Here is an 11,413-nt window from a genome sequence, read left to right as displayed (position 1 = left end):
CTAGGCTGAAGCAGGTCAGCTGCTGCTGCTGCTGCATTTTCCTTCCCTCCCCAACTTTTCAGTCCGCTGGTGCTGCAGGCTGTTAAACTGGGGGCTGCAATTTTTGTACTGGTGGGAAGATTTAAAAAGTCTCCTTCAAGCGAAGGTTGATTCTTTGGGAATGGCTTCCCTCCAGAAGTTGTGGGTGCTGCATCACTGGAGGGTTTTAAGTAGACAGCCATTTGTATATAGAACATGTATATAGAATGTATATAGAACATCCTGTATATATATATATATATATATATATATATATATATATATATATATATATATATATATATATATATATATATATATATATATATATATATATATATATATATATATATATATATATATATATATATATATACAGGATGTATATATATTTATTTATTTATTTTATTATATTTATATACCACCCTTCTCCCGAAGGACTCAGGGCGGTGAACAGGGCACATATAAAAAATACAAAATACAAAAATTAAAAAAGAATTAAATAGTAGCCCAGCTAAAACAATCAATAACAATATAAAAATCCCCATTAAAACCCCAACATATCCCCCATCAGGCCAGGCCGGCTTGTTCAAATAGATGGGTCTTCAGACCACGTCGGAAGGAGCGAAGGTCAGGTGCCATCCGGAGCTCGACCGGCAGCTGATTCCATAAAGCCAGAGAACATCCTGCCTGAACAGGGGTTGGACAAGAAGACCTCCAAGGTCCCTTCCAGCTGTGATATTCTGCAGGGTTTTTTGACAACAATATCAAACTGGTCTACATCTGCTCTCTTGTGAGTTTTTTTTTTTTTACTTCCATGTCTAGCAAACAAGCACAGTGTTTCCTATTGGTGCCCCGCCTATGTATTAACCAGGTTCAACTGTGCTTAACCCAGCACTTTGGTTTTTGTTTTTGTTTTTTAAAAAGCTATTGAGAACTTTTGGGGATGTTCAGTTATTTTTTTATTTTTTATTTATTTTAATTCCATTTATATCCCGCCCTTCTCCGAAGACTCAGGGCGGCTTACAAGCTTAGCAGTAGCCTTCATTCTATGTATATGCCCGCTTATTAGGGCTTTCACACACACACCCCAAGCGGCATTATTACAAAGTCAGCTTAATTGCCCCCAACAATCTGGGTCCTCATTTTACCTACCTCGGAAGGATGGAAGGCTGAGTCAACCTTGAGCCTGGTGGGATGCGAACCTGTACTAATTGCAGGCAGCTGGTGTTACTTAAGGAGGCATCAGCCCACTGCTCCACCAAGGCTCTTTGTTGTCCTTGCTTACCACTTGTTCCCTGAGACTTCAAAGTTACAATGGCATTGTGAAAGCAGACGTACACCTGGTCCACAAATTTGTTGTTACCATAGCACAATCAATCTTACTCCAGCAGTTCTGGGGTTATGAAGGTGCAGGAAAAGGAGTTGTACCAATTCAGGTGTTGCCAACCGCTGCACATTTATGATGGTTGCAGCGTACCACACTATGATCCCCATTTGTGACCTTCTCGCTAGCTTTCAGAAAGCAAAATCAATGGGGGTGCCAGCAGGAAGTTGCAAGTCACGGTCATGTGAAATTGCCTTTAAAAACCCATAGTAATTTAATAACTGTAGAAGAACAGATAAGTTTGCACTGTCGATGTGATATCATGCTTAATCACTGGGCTGCTTAGTGTTGCAGATATTGGTTCCGATTGTGATAGGTAAGTGAGGATTACTTGAATTGGGATGTCACCAAAGTACTTGTGGACAGTATTTTCTGCCCTTATTTGGAGCGGAGGACTTCCATGGGCAAAACTGGTGCTTCAAATCTTGCAGAGCTTTAGGCATCATTTCGTCACTTAAGGGACCCACATTTCTAAAATTATGTCAGAAGGTTTGACTGCAACCATTTTGGAACTTTTTTTCAAGCTGAAAACACATGGATTTTAATAATAATAACAATAGTAGTAGTAGTAGTAATAGTTAATGGCAGAAAGTGAAGAAGAACTAAAGAGCCTCTTGTTGCGGGTGAAGAAGGAGAGTGCAAAACTTGGGTTGAAACTTAACATTAAGAAAACCAAGATCATGGCATCTGGCCCTCTCAATTCCTGGCAAATAGATGGGGAAGAAATGGAGGTAGTGACAGATTTTGTTTTCCTGGGCTCCAAGATCACTGCAGATGGGGACTGTAGCCAAGAAATTAAAAGACGCTTGCTCCTGGGGAGGAAAGCCATGGCAAATCTAGACAGCACACTAAAAAGCAGAGACATCACCCTGTCAACAAAAGTGCGTATAGTCAAGGCTATGGTCTTCCCAGTTGCAATGTATGGCAGTGAAAGTTGGACCATAAGAAAGGCTGAGCGCCAAAGAATTGAGGCCTTTGAACTATGGTGCTGGAGAAGACTCCTGCGAGTCCCTTGGACCGCAAGGCGATCAAACCGGTCAGTCCTAGAGGAGATCAATCCTGACTGCTCTTTAGAAGGCCAGATCCTGAAGCTAAAACTCAAATACTTTGGCCACCTAATGAGAAGGAAGGACTCACTGGAGAAGAGCCTAATGCTGGGAAAGATTGAGGGCAATAGAAGAAGGGGACGACAGAGAATGAGGTGGCTGGATGGAGTCACTGAAGCAGTAGGCGTGAGCTTAAATGGACTCCAGAAGATGGTAGAAGACAGGAAGGCCTGCAGGAATGTTGTCCATAGGGTCGCGATGGGTCGGACACGACTTCGCAGCTAACAACAACAACAACAACAACAGTAGTAATAGTAGTAGTAGTAGTAGTGAAGTTGGAGGGACCTTGGAAGTCATCTAGTCCAACCCCCTGCTCAGGCAGGAAATCCTATACCATTTCAGACAAATGGCTGTCCAGTCTCTTCTTAAAAACTTGCAGTGTTGGAGCATTCACCACTTCTGGAGGCAGGTTGTTCCACTGGTTAATTGTTCTAACTGTCAGGAAATTTCTCCTTAGTTCTAGGTTGCTTCTCTCCTTGATTAGTTTCCATCCGTTGCTTTGTGTCTTGCCTTCAGGCACTTTGGAGAATAGTTTGACTCCTTCTTTGTGGCAGCCCCTGAGATATTGGAACACTGCTATCATGTCACCCCTAGTCCTTCTCTTCATTAAACTAGACATACCCAATTCCAGCAACCATCCCTTATATGTTTTAGCCTCCAGACCTCTAATCATCTTTGATGCTCTTCTCTGTACTCTTTCCAGAGTCTCAACATCTTTTTTACATTTTGGTGACAAAAACTGGATGCAGTATTCCATTTGTGGCCTTACCAAGACATTGTAAAGTGGTATTAATACTTCACATGATCTTGATTCTATCCCTCTGTTAATGCAACCTAGCACTCTGTTGGCTTTTTTGGCAGCTGCAGCATACTGCTGGCTCATATTTAAGTGATTGTCCACTAGGACTCCGAGATCCCTCTCACAGTTACTACTATTGAGCAAGGTACCCACCTATACTGTACCTGTACATTTGGTTTTTCTTGCCTAGAACCTTACTATTTTCACCATTGAATTTCACTTTGTTAGATAGCGCCCAGGGTTCAAGTCTGTCCAGATCTTCCTGTATCTTAAGCCTATCTTCTGGAGTGTTGGCTATTCCTGCCAGCTTGGTGTCGTCTGTAAATTTGATGAGTTCCCCATCTATCCCCTTGTCCAAATCGTTGATGAAGATGTTGAAGAGCACTGGGCCCAGAACTGAGCCCTGGGGCACCCCACTACATACTTCCTTCCATGTAGATGCAGTTCCATTGAGGACCACACGCTGAATACGGCTGGTCGGCCAGCTACAAATCCATCTGGTGGTGATGCTGTCTAATCCACATTTTTCTATCTTATCAAGTAGTAGTTTGTGATCTACTTTATCAAATGCCTTACTGAAGTCCAAGCAAATTATATCCACAGCATTCCTCTGATCCACAACTAATTTTGTCACTTGGTCAAAGAATGCAATAAGATTTGTCTGGCATGATCTGTTTTTGACAAACCCATTGACTTTTAGTGATGACTTTGTTTGCATGAAGGTGTTCGCTGATTTGTTGTTTGATTATCTTTTCTAGAATCTTCCCAGGTATTGAGGTCAGGCTGTTAGATCTGTAGTTTACTGAATCTATTTTTTTCCCTTTTTTGAAGATGGGAACTACATCAGCTCTCTTCCAGTCCTCTGGTAGTTCCCCAGTGCTCCAGGATCTTTGAAAAATATAGTTCAGTGGTTCTGAGATCACGTCTGCCAGTTCCTTCAGAACCTTGGGGTGTAATCCATCTGGTCCTGGTGATTTGAACTCGTCTAGGCTGGACAGGTGCTCACTTGCCATTTTCTTGCCTATCTTAACTTGTGTTTCTATTCTGTTTTTTACAGCACTATTTTTGATAGGTTAGTCTGTTTTTTCCCTTTGTGTAAAGACAGATGCAAAAAATGAGTTAACTAGTTCTGCTTTCTCCCTGTTCTTGCCACTTTCACCCACTAATGGACCAATAATTTCCTTGACTTTTTTTCTTGTTTTCCACATGTTGAAAGAAGCTTTTTTTGTTATTTGTGACTTTGGTCGCAAACTTCAGTTCATTTTGAACCTTAGCTTTTCTCACTTCATCTTTGCAGGCTCGGGGTATTTGCTGATATTCTGACTTAGTTATGTGCCCCACTTTCCACTTTCTATACTTCTCCATACATACATTTGTATTTGTATTTCTGTATGCATATATCTGCAAATGTATAATCTATCTACAGCAGTTCCAGATATGCAGCCATGTGGAAAAAAATACACCCTCTTGAGTTTTATGGTTTTACATATCAGGACATAGTAAAAATCATCTGGTCCTTAGAAATCTTAAAAGTAGGTGAACACAACCTCAGATGAACAATAATAACACATGAGCATATGATGTCATGTAATCGTGTATTTTACAAAAAGAAAACCAAAATAGATCCCATTTGTGAAAAACTGCGGTTGGACAGGTGGCCTCACAATTGACTCTAGAATACTCTAGTACAGAGAGGAGCTCATAGTCAACGCAATGACTGCAAAGTGGCCAGGTCCTGTGGCTGCAAAACAAGCCCAACTCATCGCCCCTTCATCAGCGTGCTTGATGGTTGGTATGAGATGTCTGTGCTGATATGCCATGTTTGGTTTTCATCAAACGTAGCCCTGTGTATTATGGCCACGACATCTCCGCTTCGGTCTCACCGTCCAGAGGACAAGTGTTCTAGAAATCTTGTGATTTCTTCCAATGCAACTTTGCAAACCTCAGCCATGCTGCTACCCCCTGTCTAGAGAGAAGAGGCTTTCGCCTGACAACTCTTCCAAACGAACCGTACTCGTTCAGTCTTTTTCTGACTGCACTGTCGTGAACGATAACATGCTAAATGTGTCTTGTGGAGTCTGAGATATAACTTTGATTTTTATTTTATTTTTTGTAATTTCTATGACCATTGCACGGTTTGACCTTGGGGTGAATTTTCTTGGACTTCCACTCCTGGGAAGATTGGCAACTGTCTTGAATATATTCTACCTATGAATAATCTTCCACATTGTAGAATGATGGATTTAAAATGATTTGGAAATGGCCTTATAACCCTTCCCAAATAACAGAATAACAGGATTGAAAGGGACCTTGGAGGTCATCTAGTCCAACCCCCTGTTCAGGCAGGAAACCCTATACCATTTCAGACAAATAGTTGTCCAACAGAAGAGCAATAAAGATGATCAGGGGACTGGAGGCTAAAACATATAAGGAACGGATGCTGGAATTGGGTATGTCTAGTCTAATGAAGAGAAGGACGAGGGGGGACATGATAGCAGTGTTCCAATATCTCAGGGGCTGCCACAAAGAAGACGGAGTCAAGCTATTTTCCAAAGCGCCCGAAGGCAAGGCAAGAAGCAACGGATGGAAACTAATCAAGGAGAGAAGCAACCTGGAACTAAGGAGAAACTTCCTGACAGTTAGAACAATTAACCTGTGGAACAACCTGCCTCCAGAAGTGGTGAATACTCCAACACTGCAAGTTTTTAAGAAGAGACTGGACAGCCATTTTTCCGAAATGGTATAGGGTTTCCTGCTTGAGCAGGGGGTTGGACTAGATGACCTCCAAGGTCCCTTCCAACTTTATTATTATTATTATTATTATTATTATTATTATTATTATTATTATTATTATTATTATTATTATTATTAATCATCGCACAGTCAGCCAGATGTTCAGACTGGATTTGGCATTTTTGTCTACCTATCGAGTCCTTACCAAGGACCTGGGATAGGCAGATGTCGATGTTCGATGGTATTACAGATATCGTCGCAGGATGGAAGCAGTTCCTAGTAAGGCCACCTTTTGCAATTGATTAATGGCAAATTTGTCAATGCCAATGGTGTTCAAGTGTTTTTATTATTATCTTCTACTTCTGCTTCTACTTCTTCTTAAAATCTTCCAGTGTTGGAGCACCCAGATAGATGGGCAGCAACAATTGCTTCTCTAAGATCCCCACTGATATCTTTTCTCTTTGGCATTTAACACACACCTCAATGCTGGAGACAAGCAAACTCATACAACTTCAGCTTTTATAGATGATGATCAATTGATCAAGGGCACTTGATTAGCAGCACTTGGCTGCTACTTAGCCTCTTCGTGCCTATGGAAGCAGTAAGAGTGTTTTCACTTCAGCTTTCTTTTTGTAAAAAAAAAATGATGTCATGGGTGTAATATGTCATGTGTTGTTCATCTGAGGTCATATTTACCCATTTTTAAGAACTGCAAAAAACCAAATGATTTTTAAATATATCCTGATATGTAAAATAGAGGGTGTACTTTCTTTTTCACAGAACTGTATTTGATGATAGCCCTTTGCAAGGCTAAGAAATTGTGACTGACCCGTCAACAAGTGAATTTCATGTTTGAATGGATATTTTGGTAGTCAAATGAGTCATAATTAATGTAAGATTATTCTAGCATTGTGGCAGGTTTGCTTTTTCATTGTAATGTATATTTTTTTCACATGTTGTGCAACCATTTTATAAAAAATGTAACACTTCCATTTGAATCTTACAGACAAAGATGATGCCAATAAGAGCACACTGGACAACTGAGAGTAACAAGCAACCTTAAAAAACAAAGCAAGTTGAGGCAGAAATAAAAATATTTTCCCTTTCCTTCAGAAAACCACACAATTCATCTCCTTCCCCATCAGGTGAGAGACAGAAAAGAGAAGATCAAGAAGAGATTTTCAGCTGGAAAAAGTAGATTGTGTAGAACCAGGGCTTTTTTTCTCATAGAACGCTCAGAACGGAGTTCCGGCACCTTTTTTGGATGGAACCTTGTAGGGTAGGCAAGGCGGGTTGTATGACATCTGTGAGTTCCGGCACCTTTTTCTTTTACAAAAAAAGCACTGTGTAGAACACAGGGATACATTAAATGAAAAGGACAAAGGAGATTATTTTTTCCATTCAGAACAAGAGGGAAATATCTGGAAGTCAGTAGGGATGAAAAGGTCAACTGGATAGTCACCTAGGGCAGACAGTAATGCGGGCCTCGCCCTGTGAGGAAGAAAAGGGTTTAAATCAATGTACCACTAAACATATATTTTGACCTCTACTATATCAGTGGTGGAAAAGATCCACAGACGTGCTTTTTGTGGGAAAGCAGAGTTCAAATCACAGCTAATTATGCATGGGAGATTCCACTGTGCAGAACAGCCATACAAATTATCTGAATGTGGTAAAAACTTTGTTCAGAACAACTCCTTTTTGGTTCATGGAATTACGCACGCAGGAGAGATGCCCTACAAGTGCTTCCAATGTGGTAAATGCTTTAGTGAAAACAGCAACTTGGTGATACATCAGACGACTCACACCAGGGAGAAGCCGTATGACTGTCCTGACTGTGGGAAAAGTTTCATTGCAAACCCCCACCTGGTGATACACCAGAGGACACACACAGGAGAGAAACCCTTTGAATGTCCTGATTGTGGAAAAGGTTTCAGTCAAAATTGCAACCTGGTGATACACCAGAGGACTCACACAGGAGAAAAATCATATGAGTGTCTTGATTGTGGGAAAAGTTTCATTACAAATTCTCACTTGGTGATACATCAGAGGACTCACACAGGAGAGAAACCCTTTGAATGCCCTGATTGTGGGAAAAGTTTCAGTCACAATTCCAACCTGGTAAGACACCAGAGAACTCACACAGGAGAGAAACCCTTTGAATGTCTTGATTGTGGGAAAAGTTTTAGTTACACTTCCAACCTGGTAAGACACCAGAGGACTCACACAGGCGAGAAACCCTTTGAATGTCCTGATTGTGGGAAAGGTTTCAGTCAGAACTCTGACCTGGTGAATCATCAAAGAATTCACACAGGAGAGAAACCTTTTGAATGTCCGGATTGTGGGAAAAGTTTCAGTCAGAATTCCCACCTGGTGATACATCAGAGGACTCATACAGGAGAGAAACCCTTCAAATGTCCCGATTGTGGGAAATGTTTCAGTCAGAATTCCAACCTGGTGATACACCAGGTGACACATACAGGAGAGAAACTCTATGAATGTCCAGAGTGTGGGAAAAGTTTCAGTTACCGTTCTAACCTGATGAAACACCTGAGAATTCACACAGGGGAGAAACCATATGAGTGTCTCGAATGTGGAAAAAGTTTCAGTTCCCATTCTAATTTGGGAAAACACCAGAGGACTCACACAGGAGAGAAGCCGTATGACTGTCCAGAATGTGGGAAAAGTTTCAGTTACCCTTCTGTGCTTGTGAAACACCAGAGGACCCACACAGGAGAGAAGCCCTACAAGTGCTCTCAATGTGGTAAATGCTTTACTGAAAATGGCAACTTGGTGATACATCAGAGGACCCACACAGGAGAGAAACCGTATGAGTGTCCGAATTGTGGGAAAAATTTCAGTTACCATTCTGACCTGGTGAAACACCAGAGGACTCACACAGGAGAGAAACCATATGAGTGTCCAGATTGTGGGAAAGATTTTAGCACTAGTTCTAACCTTATAAATCATGTAGTTTTACACACAGGGGAAAAACCTTTCATATGTCCAGTCTGTGGACGATTCTTCAGGCACAAATCATCTCTTATTGCACACAAGGAAATCCACATGAGGCAAACATTGATGAGTTTAGAGAAGCCTTGAATTTCATTTCTGATCTCCCATTGTGAGTGTAGATGAGAAATTGGCTACTTGAATTCTGGCCTGATTCTTTTTTTTTTAGTCAAACATGTCTCAGGATTAGGCTTGTAGGTGGACAGAAAAAAGTGGAAAGTATTAGTTTGATAAAAGCTAACTACCTGTTTTTTGTTATCAGCAGAAGTTTCTGGATATTTCCTTTTTCAGAAGTTGTTTAATTCCTCAAAAAGTGCTTTTGGGTGGTGTATTTTATTTATTGATTATGGAATTCTACCTGGTTGTCCTCCAAATGTTGAGCCTCAGAATTCCCCAGCCATCATACAAGTAGTCCTTTAGCCTCCCAATTACAGTTTCATGTTGCAACAGCCGTTAAGCAAGACTGCTTTTCTTCACTACACCCAACCCTCTGCTCTCCCTGATGCAGCCCTTAAATGAATACATGAATTGTTAATGGTACACTGGCTACCTCCATGTTGGGGGCATAGTGTAGGCCCAGTCTTGGCTTCCAAAGGCCTCCCCTTTGGGTCCCCACAGATCTTTGCTTCCCTTACAGAGTCCCCCCAGGTCTCTCCAATCCTTAGGCCTGACTCCTACCCCACTAGGCCTCACAGCCATCGCCTCCTTACCTTTCGAAGATCTCTGAACCTCATGTCGGGGAAGGAGGGGAGGACACACATCCCTGGGCCACAAGACTGTATCGTGGAAGTAGTAGTTATTTTTCAGTGTGCCTGGGATTCATAGACCTATGGAAGCAGCTGCCATTTTGCCACATCTGCTTCTGGGTCATTGTCATGTTCAACAAGGAGAAACTGCTCTATTTTGCTACATTAACACTGTTGAGACTCCATTAGGAGATTGTGGGTACACTGAAAATGATAGTTGTCTCCAGGAGATCTTCAAAAGCTAAGTGTGATGGGTGACAGGCAGGTAGGGAGTAGGCCCAAGGCCCAGTGAAAACAACAGTATATAATTTCACATGTAAAGGCTAATCTGCCTTGCAGATAAACCTGATGGAGAAATGCTGTGGGAATATCCCAAAGATGCTTTTTCATGAGGCAACTGGACTTTGTTTTTCTTTGAAGACATTTCATTTCTCCTCCAAGAAGCTGCTTCAGCTCTGCCTGGAGGGTGGAGAATGGAAGGATTTATATTCCTTCCAGACAGCTGGTCATTTGCATTCTTTTAGGGCAGGGATGTAAAACTTGCAACGTGACGTGTCGTGACATATCGCGACTTTTTTTGCCATTGCCGGCAATGGGGTGGGTGCGGTTTCGCTATGCATTGTGTAAGAACTATTGATAGCTTTTGACAAAGAAAAAATTAGGTAATGTCAGTGTTGCTATGAACATTAGGGCAAGGCAAGACACTCAAGAGTGCCCTCAAACTGTGGTGTGCAGTGAACACGTTTAATAATTTAATAATAAAATTATAACATAAAGCGCTTTTCTCAGTTCTTGCTCAGTGATGAAGTCTCCACAGATACAATTGTTAAACTACCTGTAATCTGTCTGTTTTGCATTCTGCATCTACTATGACTCATCTGTCTTCCTCGGCTTCTCATCCCTCTCATTATAAATTTAAATTTTCAGCTTCAATCTTACATCAGTCCAGCCATTCTATGCCTCTGATGATGTGAGCTGCAGTTAGGCTTCTGGCTCTTAATTTATTGTTGCATTGCTATCTGCCCCAGTCCTAAATTCTATGAAAGTATTTCTTTATGCACAGTTAAAACAATTACAATGGCTAAACTGGATCTGTTTTGATTGGCATTCTTCTCAGATTCAGGGATGTTTGAGGTCCCCATGGATAGAGAGATAGACACAAATGTTTTGAAAACCTGGGACGAATTCCTTTAACATAAGAACATGGTTAACCAGCCTGAAAGCTGGTTCTGAGTATAACACTTGGGGTATTTGAAGGTGCTATGACCCCTTCTTGGTTCTTCTGGGCCCTCGGGCCACTGATTTTATTCCTTTAATAAAGAAAGTTTGAGAACTTCTCAAGTGATTAAAGCATGTTTCTGTTTTCAATAATGTTCTATAGATGGTACTTACTACCTGTAAGACTTAGCAAAAATGTTTAAAAATATATCTAGCAATTGTTGGAAATGCAGACGAAATCCAGGCATGTATTATTATCATCTTTGGTGGACATGCCCTAAAGCAAAGAACTATTGGTCAAAAATACATAGGTGGCTAGAAAAGATGATTGTGTCTTAATAATTGTGTCTTATTCCCCAAAATCATAAACCTCTATTGTCAATCCATTTTCTCA

At 41.1% G+C, this 11,413-nt stretch overlaps 1 long non-coding RNA gene across 1 annotated transcript; it reads left to right on the top strand.

Moving 5' to 3' along the window:
- Nucleotides 1-447: 447 nt before the first annotated feature.
- LOC308664102 lies at nucleotides 448-11,138 on the top strand. The gene is made up of 2 exons (XR_014025606.1): nucleotides 448-811; nucleotides 7,050-11,138. It is a non-coding gene; the product is annotated as an uncharacterized lncRNA (long non-coding RNA).
- The last annotated feature ends 275 nt before the right edge of the window (nucleotides 11,139-11,413 follow it).

The sequence above is a fragment of the Vipera berus genome, assembly GCF_964194415.1.
Source record: "Vipera berus genome assembly, chromosome: 2".
Lineage (NCBI taxonomy): Eukaryota > Metazoa > Chordata > Lepidosauria > Squamata > Viperidae > Vipera > Vipera berus.
The sequence above is the reverse complement of the archived record's forward strand: the minus strand, read 5'-3'. Positions and strand labels throughout refer to the sequence as shown.